This window comes from Xyrauchen texanus, chromosome 45 (genome assembly GCF_025860055.1).
Source record: "Xyrauchen texanus isolate HMW12.3.18 chromosome 45, RBS_HiC_50CHRs, whole genome shotgun sequence".
Lineage (NCBI taxonomy): Eukaryota > Metazoa > Chordata > Actinopteri > Cypriniformes > Catostomidae > Xyrauchen > Xyrauchen texanus.
This window is the reverse complement of record NC_068320.1, coordinates 4325435-4340283: the sequence shown is the minus strand read 5'-3', so window position 1 is coordinate 4340283 and position 14849 is coordinate 4325435.

The window sequence follows — 14849 nt, the reverse complement described above, 5'->3', positions numbered from 1 at the left end:
CTGGTGCTGCTCTGCACACTATGCTGTTTTACAGGCGTACCAAGCTGACCTCCTGGACGACCTGAGTGTGGGTTCTGCGCTTGACGAGCAAGCCTCAGACCCGCCTCGGTCCTGTCTGAAGGGAGGCTCAAAAGCTGTCCCCAATCCCTGGCGAGTCGTGCTCCTCCTCCCAGGGATTGGGGACAGTCTCGCCTCCCTCGCCAGCCCCCGAAGCAAGACCTCAGGACTATCATTACTAGTAAGTGAAAACCCTGACGGTATTGCGCCTAGATTAGAGGGTAGCTCCCCTTGGGACGGGGCGCGTGCTTCACTTCACCCCTCCCGGTACCCCCTCGAAGCCCCTCCGTTCCCGCCACCTTTTGGTGTTTCGGGTTGCAAAGGCTTCCATCAAAATTGGGGGTTTTCGCTGTTCCTGCATTTTATTCAGGACGCGAAACACTCGACAACACCTCAACAGGAAGTGTTCAAATATAATACCCATCTCAGAGATCCTGGCAGTGTGGAAACTTCTGCCAGATATATTCTTTTCTGTGGGTCTTATAAGGGCGTCAGGATTTAATTCACTCGCCGCTTTTCTGTGTTTCAATGGCGTGTTCTCACTACCGTAAACCGGATTTCTTTTTTATGTAAAAAAAAACCCTTCAATCTCCTGGTTAAAGGGGCCATGGTATGTGTTCCCCTTCCAGAGAGAGAGTTAGGTTATTACACTAAATACTTCCCGTTTCCCATGGAGGGCGAGGGGTGGCGTCTGGCTTAGATCTTAAAGCTTGAACTGCCCGTGGTGTTCAAGTCCAAGATGATGCCTGTCAAGACGGTCGTGTCTCAAGCCCTACAACTCGTTTGGCTGGTCACCATCGATCTTATGACGCACTTCTATACTTCATTTAGAAGTTCTGCCACAACATGGAAAGTTCCTGAGGTTCGCTTCCGGGGGCAAAGTCTTCCAGGGTCAGCTTCTTTCACTCGGCCTAGCCCTTTTTACCCGCACATTCACAATGCATGATGCTCCTTGCGACTCCGGGGAATCTGCATTCTGAATTATGTAGACGACTGGCTGATCCTAGCACAGTTCCAGGAACTGGCAGTTCAGCACAGGGACATCGTCTTAGCTCATCTGTTTCTGTGGGGTTGAGGCTCAACGTCTATCGGGGCATCGTATGGAGTTCAATCACAATGCGGGCACAACTGTCTCCCGCTAGAATTGAGTCCATTCAGATCACCCTGAGCAAAGTCAGGCTAGGTCAAGGTTGCACTGTTATCAGTATTAACGATTTCCAGGTCTCAGGGCGACCGCGTCCACGGTGATCCCTCTGGACCTTCTGCTCATGAGACCGTTTTTGTTGTGGTCAAAAGCCAGGGGATTTCTTCCAAGGGCCAAAACCCCTAGGCTAAAAAGGGTTATGCGCCAGGCTTCGTTCCCTTTCTATGTGGTTCAGACCCCGGTTTTCTGCCTTGGGTCCCACTCTAGGTGCGTCTTGTTGTCGCAGGCTGCTAACGACAGACGCCTCCCTGACAGGCGGGGTAGCGGCCTTAAGTAGTCGTCCAGCTTAAGGGGATAGGAGGGTCGTCAGCTCGGTTGTCACAGTCACTGTCTCAGGTTGATGGCTGTATTTCTGGCCCTGAAATACCTCCTCCTGAGGCTGTCATGTCTTGGTGCGGGTGGACAATACAGTGGTAGCCTCTTACATAAATCATCAAGGAGACCCACGTTCTTGTCAGCTGTATTTCTGACATGTCGGATTCTCCTTAGGGCCCAGGGCAAGCTCCTGTCACTCAGGTCAGTTATATCCCTGGATGCCCGTATATGGGAGCAGATTTACGGTCCAGACAGAAAATAACAACGGGGGAGTTAATAACTCCACCCTAAGGTAGTAGTTGCCCAGAGTTCGCCAGCAAGGCTTTTTGCCTCTTACTAGCACCGCGCTGGCCGGACAGGGCTTGGTTCTCGGAGCTAATCTCTTCCCTCGACGGCTCGCCTTGGGCGATTCCGAACAGGAAGGATCTTCTATCTCAGGCACAGGGCAATATTTCATCCCTGCCCCGAATTGTGGAATCTTTCATGTTTGGCCCCTAAGGGTACCAACTGAGGGACACAGGGCTCTCTCCTGAGGTTATCGAGATCTTTTTAAATGCCGGGCTTTTTCCACTTGGAACAAGTTTGGGTGCGATCTTAGGGCAGAAGAGGACCTCTTCGCCTCAATGAATAGCGCAATGTCTCCTCTACTTCTCTCTGAAATCACCCAGCCCCCTTGGGTCTAGACGTTAAGACACATACATGACCCAGAATGCGTCTGTATGCATTACTTTACATGGTTTCTCTGCTCCCAGGAGTCTTGGCAATGTTCACCAGCAAGGGTCTTGTCTCCTATTAATGGCACTGCACTGGCCGAACAGGATATGTTTCTCGGAGTTAATTCCTCTCCTCGACGGCTCACCTTGGGCGATTCCGAACAGGGAGGACCTTCTCATCCGAATTGTGAAACCTTTCATGTCTGGCCCCTAAGGGTACCAAATGAGGTTCACAGGGTTTTCTCTTGAGGTTATCGAGACCATTTCAAGTGCTAGGGCTCCCTCCACTTGGAACTGATCTGGGAATATTTTACAGGGCAGAAGAGGATCTCGACATCTCAGCCCATGCCTAAACAAGTTTGTGATGCGGCAGGCTGGTCCTCTCCACACACATTCATAAAAATATAATGGTTTAGATTTTTATGCTACTCCGGGCTCTTATGCCCTTGAGTCGAAATCTCAAGCTCATGTCTGAGACCTCCCAGGTTTTTGTGAATACACTGCACAACCGTAGGGGTCCAGACAGCCCCAAGTGCGGCGGCGTGGGTATTGCGTTCCCCATAGTGCTTAGCAGCACAGCATCATAGTGAAGCTTTTTGTAAAGGGAACGTCTCGGGTTACATGTGTAACCCTTGTTCTATCGGGAAGACACGCAGCTTGAGTGAGGTTTAAGATGCCATTTATTTGATAAATGTAAAACAAGGTAATGTCTCTCTCTTTGGCGTAGGCCCTGTCCAGCGGTCCGAGGGAGTTGTGCCCGGAACCGTCATATCCTGCCATATAGGAGGCAGGGGCGAGGAGCCTACCCCCAAAAAGAGAGAAAGTAGTATACTACCCCCAAAAGAGATGATCCTGTTTGGTACGAGCCGGGTCTTGTGTTGGGCGTTCATTCTGGAGAAGAAAATAGAGATGTGAGCATCAGAATTGACATGAAATTTGTGATATCTCTGGTATGGTTGTGTGAAGCCTTTGCATGGGAAGGTTTTTTTTTTTGTTTGTTTTTTTTTGTGTTTTTGGGCTTTCCGTTGAGGCCCCTGGTTGTGCAGAATCTGCCTAAGGCGAGCAGCGTGGTATGCGGCCCTACTTTAGGCCGGAGTTTCTGTGCGGTATCTTTGTTGAAGGACGACGTTTGATGTGAAAACCCTCCGACGAGGGAGGAGTTGTTTGAGGTATCCTTGCCGAAGGTGGGGAATGTGTATAAGCCATACGATAATGGCAGCGTTGTGTGCAGCCCCTTCGTTGAAGACATTTGATATGAAAACCCTCTGACGAGGGAGGAGTTGTTTGAGGTATCCTTGCCGAAGGTGGGGAACGTGTATAAGCCATACGATAATGGCAGCGTTGCGTGCAGCCCCTTCGTTGAAAGACATTTGATATGAAAACCCTCCGTCGAGGGAAGAGATGTTTGAGGTATCTTTGCTGAAGGTGGGCAACGTGTGTAAGCCATACGATAATGGCACGTTGCGTGCAGTCCCTTCGTTGAAATACGTTTGATATGAAAGCCCTCTGGCGAGGGAATGATTGTTTGGGTATCTTTGTTGAAAGAGGTGGATGATGTGCATAGCCATATGATAATGGCGACGTTGCGTGCAGTCCCTTCGTTGAAATACGCTTGATATGAAAGCCCTCTGGCGAGGGAATGATTGTTTGGGTATCTTTGCTGAAAGAGGTGGGTGACGTGCATAGCCATACGATAATGGCGTCGTTGCGTGCAATCCCTTTGCTGAAAGGAAACGTTTAACTGTCTAACCCTCCGAAAGTAGTGATAAAATGTGTGTGTTTGTGTTTTTTTTTATTTTATTTTTTATATAACCTGCCGGGGTTATGGCATGCATGGGGCCATATGATAATGACGATGTTGCGTGCAATCCCTTTGTTGAAAGAAAACATTTTATATGAAAACCCTCCGACGAGGGAAAGATGTTTGATGGTTATCTTTGCCAGAGTGAACGCATACATAAGGCAATACGATAAAGACGATGTTGTCGTGCCATACCTTGTTGAAAGCCATCTCGTTATGGTGAGATTTTCCGGCAAGGGCGGCTGGTTTGAGCGATCCCTATGCGACGGAACTATGCTTGATTATGGAAACCCAGCGAGGGGAGGGGGGGCATAGTTATGTGCTGTCCTTGCGAGCGGTGAGCTTGCTTGGATTGAATCAGTGCAGGTAAGGATGAGCTGGGGTCTTGCATGAGAACCAGATTTGCATGAGAACTTATGGCTGATGGAGAGTTGAGCTTATTTGATGATTTGGGTCAAGTTGACCATTTCAGGTACGATTAGGGTGAGCAGCGGCCGAGCATCTTCGTAGTAGATTCCGGAATACCTCGAAGGGTGCCCATTGAGCTGGTCTGTGGAACTCCAGCAAAGCGAGGGAGGGAAGTTGAGAAACCTGAGGATGTGTCTGGCTGGGATGATGAAGTCACAGGAAATGCACTGCCATGTCAGACATCTCATAGGGGACATGATGGTTCGAGGAGGGCTGGAATTTATTGATTGTAGTAACTACTGCGGAATTGTCGCATGACTATGATGCATTTGAGGGAACCCATATGACGCTGGCCGTGATGATGGGTGTGGAATAAAGAAGGCCCATTTTAAACTTCTTTTGTAGATGTAGCTTGCTGTGTCATCGCGGAACGAGGCTGCAGTGGTTCTGCGAGTGTATTTCCTATTTCTGAACTCGAACATATATTTTACCCCGTATGGGGTAAAGAACCATTTCATTGGAGGGTAGAGGGGAAGGTTGTTTGCTGGACCGTATGATGAAGTGCTGTACAAATGGCAAGGAAGGATTTGAAGCTTGGGTCTTGGTGTCATTTCTTTTTTCCCTCCGCTGAGCCGCATTGAGATTGGGATTGTAGGTCGAGATCATTTGTTAAATACATTAAATTATGAAATATCTAAAACGGCAGAGTGGCCTTGAGGAATGATAAGCATGGCAAAATTGAGGTGGACTGATGGGGCTGGAGATTGCGTTAGGAGACCCAAACAGACCAGGGAATGACGTGAATATAGACCTGATCCTGTCATGTTTCTTTAGGGGGGGAAGCTTGCATGGTTAGAGAAGGTGTGTGATGTCTAGAATTCTAGAGATGTGGCTCGTTGTGTTTTTTTTTTTTTTGTTTTTTTTTCTCCTCTCTCTCGCTCTCCTCCCTCTTATCCTCGAGCTGGAGCAAATAGGGTGAGAAGAATAATGTCTCAGCTTCGTGATTTTAGTTGTTGACTGTAAAAGGAACATGAGAGTCTTCATGTACTCCCGGCATAGAGCCCTGAAGATGCAGTGGACTGTTTAATTTTTGAAGGAGGTGTGCCCCAAAACATACAAGAATGTGTGCATGTTTGTGAAAATCATCTTGCACAAGACTGCTTTGTAAATGTATGTTGATATGAATCGGGATCTTCAGGATGTGATTCTCGAGCATGGATCAGTTCCGGCTGTTCATGTCCCACCTTTACGACCTGAAGATGCAGTATCGCGCTTTATATTTTGTGAATATTTGCAAATCTCCTTCTGAATGTGCTTGATAGCTGATTCGACGGCTGCTGTGCTGAGTTACCATTGTCTCTGACATATTTCGGAGACCAGATACACGCACGCCTAAACATGTATGGCTGGATTCCGGCATTTACGCTGTCAGTCATATTGGTTCGGAGTAGTGGTTGCTGTAGTGGTCTGACCACGATGAGTGAATGATTTGTGAAGACATGCCAACGAATTTCTGCTCTTTGATGATGCCTGAATGATAATAAAATGAAAGTATGCCATGAGATGGGAATTACTCGCTGTATGTCCTGATCATAGCGGAATGCCTTACGCTGGTGGTAGATAATCTGAAGAATAAGGGAAGCGGTGCGGAGCCTACCTCTAGGTGTCAGAGGCGTGCCGCGACAGTGGTGCTAGCGATGAAACATGGAAGTACGTCTGGAGTAAGAAAATGCTGCGTTTTATGGATCGTGTAAATTCGCCCTTGGAGGCGCTCTGGGAACCTCATCGAATGTTGTACTGAATTAAGTAAATTCTTTCACAAGGCTTGGTGGAGGCTATATTAACCCGTTGATACGTATTAGTTTGCGCTCGGGAGTGAAGTCACTCTGCTTACATTTAATAGATTTGCATTCTGATATATGCATGCATGAATATGCGATTAATGATAACAGATTATATGTCTTTTCGAAGGTCTAAGTGTTCGACGTTGATATCCGATCTCTGATGCATGATGACAGTCCTCCAAAAACAGCAATTTGTTTATTTGTGCCGGAAGTGCGAATGAAAACATGCAATATCAAAAACGGGACTTCATACCTTATGAAATAGTGATCGCCAGATGAATCCAGTTCAGCCTGCTTGGGTCAATTGTCCGTGACAGAATTCATTCTATAACGTCCAGAAGCACTTTTGTACGCAATTATAAATCTTGATATGTTCTCCATGTTTACATGAGATCTCACCTGGAAGAATTACATTTCATCGTTCTTCGACAGACTATGCAACCGGAGCAGCATTCTGTTGTAAACACTGTTGTCTTACCTGTTGTAAAACTGTATATTATCTTTTATATGAAGTCTTCTAAACAGAATGAGCCCATCTCAAAGTCCAAAACTCTTTTTTTTTTTTTTTTTTTGCTTTAAAATAACAACATACATTAATTCTGAAATTTGAGAAGTGAAGCCCGAAGTGTCTTCTTTCAAAAGATACTACAACTGTGTCCATACTCCAGGGGAGCCAGTAGATACAGCCATTTAAGTTGGGTATGTAATTTGCATGGTTTGTGCTCGGAAAGGGGGGGGCGCACATCGACGGGTGAAACTGTGATGTCATGCTCCCTCGGAATGCTCACATCGTGGGCTCGGTCTTCCTAGTGAGTAGGGCATAGGGATGATTGATGAATTGGATTGGAACGCACCCGTTACGGGATTTGGGCGAAGACGGCAACAAAAAAATGGGGGAATCTTACTGAATGAGTAATGAGAGCCCGTATGATAAGCGTTGACTGTACAGGTGAAACTCGAAAAATGTGAATATTGTGCAAAAGTTCATTAATTTCAGTAATTCAACTTAAAAGGTGAAACTAATATATTATATAGACTCATTACAAGCAAAGTAAGATATTTCAAGCCTTTATTTGATATAATTTTGATGATTATGGCTTACAGCTTATGAAAACCCCAAATTCAGAATCTCAGAAAATTAGAATATTACATGAAATCAATAAAAAAAAGGATTTTAAATACAGAAATGTCGGCCCTCTGAAAAGTATAATCATGCATATGTACTCAGTACTTGGTTTGGGCCCCTTTTGCATTAATTACTGCCTCAATGCGGCGTGGCATGGATGCTATCAGCCTGTGGCACTGCTGAGGTGTTATGGAAGACCAAGATGCTTCAATAGCGGCCTTCAGCTCTTCTACATTGTTTGGTCTCATGTCTCTCATCTTTCTCTTGGCAATGCCCCATAGATTCTCTATGGGGTTCAGGTCAGGCGAGTTTGCTGGCCAATCAAGCACAGTAATACCATGGTCATTGAACCAGGTTTTGGTACTTTTGGCAGTGTGGGCAGGTGCCAAGTCCTGCTGGAAAATGAAGTCAGCATCTCCATAAAGCTTGTCTGCTGAAGGAAGCATGAAGTGCTCTAAAATGTCCCGGTAGACGGCTGCGTTGACTCTGGACTTAGTAGATTAGATTAGATTAGATTCAACTTTATTGTCATTACACAAGTACGGGTACAAGGCAACGAAATGCAGTTTGGGTCTAACCAGAAGTGCAATAAATACTATTAGTACAAATTAAATTGGACAAAAACTATCCGAGTAAAAGTGCAGTGGAAAGTAATTGCATATTACAGTTAAAGTACGGTTTTGCAAATGTATATGTAAACAATTGGTACTGTAAATAAACAGTCGGCAGTGCAAATGATATTCCAGTCAGATAAGTAGTGCAAGATGCATATGTAAACAGTTGTTACTATAATATAGTCAGCAGTGCAAATGAACATTATAGCAGTGCAAATAACAAAGTGTATGAGGTATGAGGAGGGAGAGGAGAGTTTATCAGTATATGAGGGGAGTGGGATCAGTGAGGGTTAGAGTTCAGTAAAGAGACAGCTCTGGGGAAAAAGCTGTTCTTTAGTCTGCTGGTCCTGGTCTGGAGGCACCTGAAACGCCTGCCAGAGGGCAGGAGAGAAAACAGTCTGTGGGCTGGGTGAGAGGAGTCCTTAAGGATGCTGCGAGGCTCGGTGCAGACAGCGTTTCCTCTGGATGTGCTCGATGGCAGGTAGTTGAGTCCCAGTGATGCGCTGGGCGGTTTTCACCACCCGCTGCAGTGCCTTGCGTTCTGCAACAGAACAGCTCCCATACCACACTGTAGCACAGTTGGTCAGGATGCTTTCTATTGCACAGCGATAGAAGTTCACCAGGATAGTCGAGGAAAGCTGATTCTTCCTCAGTGTCCTCAGGAAGAAGAGGCGCTGGTGAGCCTTCTTGACCAGGCAGGAGGTGTTGGTTGTCCAGGACATGTCCGCCGAGATGTGGGTTCCCAAGAACTTGAAACTAGAGACACGCTCAACAGCCATTCCATTGATGTGGATGGTGTCGTGTATGCCTCTTGGCTCTTTTCTGAAGTCCACGATGAGCTCCTTCGTTTTGGTGGTGTTGAGGAGCTGGTTATTTTCAGTGCACCATGTGGCCAGGTGCTTGATCTCCTCCCTATAGGCAGTCTCATCGTTGTTGCTGATGAGACCAATCACCGTAGTGTCGTCCACAAACTTGATGATGGAATTAGATTCGGTACACAGGTTTGCAGTCGGAGGTGAAGAGGGAGTAGAGAACGGGCTTAGCACACAGCCCTGTGGTACACCAGTGTTGAGTGTGATGGACGTGGAGCAGGTGAAGCCAGATCGAACATTCTGGGGTCTGTTGGTCAAAAGTCCAAAATCCAGTTGCACATGGAGGTGTTGATGCCCAGGTCTCCAAGTTTGGCTATTAGCTTAGTTGGGATGACAGTATTGAATGCTGAGCTGAAGTCAACAAACAGCATGCGTGCATAGGTGTTCTTTTGTCCAGATATGTGAGCACAGAGTGCAGTGCCATGGAAACTGCATCCTCTGTGCTCCTATTGCTACTGGTAGGCAAACTGATGTGAGTCCAATGTGGATGGTAGAGAGTCTTTTAGGTGTGCCAGGACCAGCCGCTCAAAGCACTTCATTACGATGGGTGTGAGTGCTACAGGGCGGTAGTCGTTAAGGCACTTCGGGCTGGAGTGTTTTGGCACTGGCACAATGGAAGTGCATTTAAAGCATGTTGGTACAGCTGCTTGGGCAAGAGACAGGTTGAAAATGTCTGTAAAAACCCCAGCGAGCTGCTCCGCACATGCTCTGAGTACGCGACCAGGGATGTTGTCTGGTCCTGCAGCTTTGTGCACGCTGATCCTGCTCAGTGCATTGCAGACATCTGTAGACGAGAGTGTGATTGGCGGGTGGTCTGCTGAGGATTTGAGCTTGGTGGCAGAATCTCTGTTGCCTCTTTCAAAGCGAGCATAAAAGTCATTTAGCTCGTTCAGGAAGTTGGCATCAGTGGCTGCGGGGGTGGAGTGAGTTGGTTTGTAGTCACTGATGGCCTGAATGCCCTGCCACATACGTCGAGGGTCAGTGTTGGAAAAGTGTCCCTCTATCTTAAGCTTGTAGCAGTGCTTGGCCTCTTTGATGCCCCTTTTCAGATTTGCTCTGGAAGTGCTATAGGCTTGTGCATCTCCTGATCTGAAGGCAGTGTTAGCGTGTCTTCAATAGGAGTCGCACTTCCCTGTTCATCCATAGCTTCTGATTTGGGTATATGGTGATCTGCTTCTGGGTTGTAACACTGTCAATGGTGGTATTAATATAATCCAGTACAGAGGAGGTGTAGCAATCAATGTCCGTGTGAGAGTCACTGGTGGCTTGAGAAGCAAACACACTCCAGTCAGTGTGTAGAAACCTTTCCTGGAGTGTGAAATCTGCCCCGCGAGGCCACACCTTGATGGTCTTCACTGATGGCTTCACGCGATTGATGAGAGGTGCATATTTGGGAGTGAGGAACAAAGAAAGGTGATCTGACTGCCCCAGGTGGGGGAGGGGTTTCGCGACGTAAGCTCCAGCCATGTTTGTGTAAACATGGTCTAAAGTTTTGTTTCCTCTGGTGTGACAGGAAACATGCTGGTGAAATTTCGGTAGTACTGACTTTAAGTTTGAATGATTAAAATCACCAGCAACAATAAACGCAGCTTCCGGGTGGACGGTCTGTTGTTTACTGATGGCTGTGTGAAGTTCTTTCATAGCGAGCTTAGCATCAGCATCCGGGGGAATATAGGCTGCAGTTATAATGGTGGAAGTGAACTCCCGCGGTAGATAAAACGGTCTACATTTAACCATGAGAAACTCAAGGTTAGCTGAACAATGTCTCCCAACAATAGCAGAGTTTGTGCACCAAGCTCTGTTAATGTAAATGCACAATCCACCACCTCTGGTCTTACCGGAGCCATCTATTGTTCTATCCGCCCGAATTTATGGCGTCCCGCTAGCTCAATAGCGTTGTCCGGTATCCCGCTGTTTAACCATGTTTCCGTGAAGATTAGGACATTACAGTTCAAAAGTCTCTTGCTGCATGTGATGTTGAGTCGAATCTCGTCCATTTTGTTCAACAGCGACCGTACATTGGCAAGGAAAATGCTGGGTAAAGAGAGCCGATGTGGTGTTAGCTTTAGCTTATCTCTTAGTCCTCCGCGCTTCCCCCGCCTTTGTTTACGATCTCGACGCCGCCTGCGAGCACTTCCGCCCGGCCGGGCAGAGTGTATAGCCTCGGGTGTTCTGGCGATCTCAGGAAGCATTCGAAGGTTGTCCATAAAACTGTCGGAAGTTCGCAAACCAATATCCAAAAGCTCACATCGGGTGTACGATGTAAAGGCACAACTGTTCCGCACGAACAGACCCGAAATGAGCAACAAAAATATAGCAAAATTGCAGAATCTGGAGAGACCGCGAGCCTCGCGATGTACTCGCGCCGCCATCTTGGTTTTAGTAAAGCACAGTAGACCAACACCAGCCGATGACATGGCTTCCCAAACCAACACAGACTGTGGAAACTTCACACTGGACTTCAAGCATCTTGGATTGTGTGCCTCTCCATTCTTCCTCCAGACTCTGGGACCTTGGTTTCCAAATGAGATGCAAAATTTGCTCTCATCAGAAAAGAGGACTTTGGACCACTGAGCAACAGACCAGTTCTTTTTTTCTTTAGCCCAGGTAAGACATTTGACATTTGAAGCCCATGTCCAGGACCTGTCTGTGTGTGGTGGCTCTTGATGCAGTAACTCCAGCCTCAGTCCACTCCTTGTGAAGCTCCCCACACATTTGAATGGCCTTTTCCTGACAATCCTCTCCAGGCTACGGTCATCCCTGCTGCTTGTGCACCTTTTTCTTCCACACTTTTCCCTTCCACTTAACTTTCTATTAATGTGCTTTGATACAGCACTTTGAGAACATCCAACTTCTTTTGCAATTACCTTTTGAGGCTTTCCCTCCTTGTGGAGGGTGTCAATGATGGTTTTCTGCACAACTGTCAGGTCAGCAGTCTTCCCCATGATTGTGAATTCAACTGAACCAGACTGAGAGACCATTTAAAGGCTCAGGAACCCTTTGCAGGTGTTTAGCTGATTAGAGTGTGACACTTTGAGCCTACAATACTGAACCTTTTCACAATATTCTAATTTTCTGAGATTCTGAATTTGGAGTTTTCATAAGCTGTAAGCCATAATCATCAAAATTATATCAAATAAAGGCTTGAAATATCTTACTTTGCTTGTAATGAGTCTATATAATATATTAGTTTCACCTTTTAAGTTGAATTACTGAAATTAATGAACTTTTGCACGATATTCTAATTTTTCGAGTTTCACCTGTACATGATGATATGCCTGAATAATTATCTTAATTCCCCGATGGGGAACGCTCGGGCATGCAGACTGTGAATGACAAGTGAATGAACCTTGCCTTCATGAGATTACGCGATTGTCTGCCATACTATGAGTGAATGCGCTGTTGACGTGAAATACTGGCTTTTGATATTGACGCGAATGCGTTATGATGAACAGGCAACGTTGCAACTTTGTGATGAACAGGTTTGCATGGCAACGGAAGATCTAGACCCATGACTAGATCTGAATGCTTTTGATGGATATGAAAATGACTTAGCTTATTTCTGATGGAAGCCGGCTGCTGCCTAAGCCGATGATTTTGCAGGATTCGCGGGTTGCGCGCTCCTTCGCCGGGTCATGCAATACGATTGGGAGAGATCTCCTGAGTGAATGAGATATGTTTGCTGGTTGTTTACTCCCCATGGGTTTGATGTTGGCAGAAGTTGAGATGAAATGACGACGTCGTTGGAAAGGGAAGGCGGGCTTCCGGAGAAGTGCTGTGCACTGGTTATATGTGGCCTGGAGACGTTGAAGCGCGTCTAGTTGCCTGTGTTTTAGCGCACTGAAACAGCAATGTGATAGATTGTGAGCAGACTTATAAAGCAATGGCTTCCAATGCGATTGGCTATGAATTACCCTGCTAATGAAGTGATAATGTACAGCTGCTAGTCTTCCTGCTAGAACTACGCTGCACTACGTTGCACTTCCATTTCCCTGAAAAAAGCAGAATAAGATGCTGCGCTTCTTTGCCGCACTGGGATGTCCCAGGACTACTCTTCAAAAAGAAGTATCTGACAACATCTGGTGACGTATCCATTTATAGCCTGGCCGCAGACGTGCATCTAATGATTACATCAGCCGAGGCTATTAATTCCGGTCAATGTTCATTGACGTGTTACACCCATTATTCAGCTCGGTCACAACTAGGGTTGTTCCCCGTAGTGCTTAGCAGCGCAGCATCTCGTTCCGCTTTTTTCAGGGAACAAGGGTTACACATGTAACCCGAGACGTTTCCTGCACTGCTGCTGAATCTGAAGTGCCACAGCAAAAGATTTTTGAGTTTGAATTTGAATTGTAATGTGGTAAGAGAGAAGAAGTGGAAGCCACAAAATAATACAATGAAAATACATAAATACTAGGACTATCAATCAATTTTAATAGAATAATATACCTGATATGTCGATTAATAAATTCAATTATTTGGCGAGAAAGGCCCCCAAATAAAAAAATGTATATACTGTATAATGATTAAATAATTATCAATAATTGTATTTAAATAATTATATTTATAATTCAGTTCATTAAAATGCATTACATTATTGTGGCAGATGAGTAAAGCATTTATTAGGCAATACAAAAAGTGGCTTTAGAAGGCTATTTGAGGTAGACTTATTAAAAGTCCTTTTCTAAAGAAGCGTCTATGTACAAATGTGTCAGATGGACACTTTTGCAGCGTCTCACTTTGAGTGCATCACGTCATTAACATGACGTTGTATTAACATCCTGAGACCCCCACGTGTCTGCTGTGTGCAGTTTCTGCTTCCCTTTTTGATTTGTAACTAGTAGCACATAATAATAAAACATTCTAGAGCAAATATTATTACTAAAAATGTATGTCCACATATGTGGACAGCGAGAATTTTTAAATAACACTAATCTATAGAAAGTCAGAGCTGATTATAGCTGATTTTCTGTAAAGCTGAATAAATCATTCTTATTCAAAGTAATGTTCAGCATCATCCAATCACTGCCGACCATGTTAAAATAAAATGTTGCATTATAAAATTCTGAATCTATGTACATTGGCCCAAATTTGCCAAACATGTTGAGTGGTCCAAACATCATCAGCAGCCTGAAACTGAACTTTTGGTCAGATTTTAGGATTGAATCCTCTTAGCTGCATAGAAAGCTAAAGGATACTCCCTATTTAGTGAATGACACCAGTGTGCTTGCTGTCTGTCTTAACTGGTCTCAGCACAGTTAGAAATGCACCTTTATTTCATCCTAAATCCATACAAAGCCTCTTTTGGATTAACCTATTTATTCTCAATGTGAAAATACATAGCAAATATATAGGAAGGCATTAACTAATGTTAATTAATAGAATACAATTGCACATAGATAACAAAATAAAACATAACAAAATTTATATTAAAATGAAGCAAAATGTCCCACAGATGTGTTAGGGTTGAAAGTATTTGAAAATAACTTAATTATTTATATATATATATATATAAAAAAAATCTACTTTTGAGGAAATGCAGTACAAGTTTCCACATATGTGGACATGTGTTTATCAGGGTGCTGACACACAAACAATTATCCGATTTGTTTTTTAATGCGGCATATCAAACGAAACTAGAGACTCTCCTCTTTATAACCAAACAGGTTTCAATGACAAAACATAAAGAGATTTCTTACCAGAGGCACTTTTGTTGCTGCTGTGTCTAATGAGGGCTTCACGGAAATCGATGGCATGCTGTTGTGTCACCTGACTTGTGCGGCAGAAGCTAACCTTTTAAATGAGTCTAGCGTCTTGTGAATAGTAGTAAGTTGTTTTTTATTCATTTAAATTATGCATTGCGTACAGCGAAGTCAAAATACAATGTCTACGCAT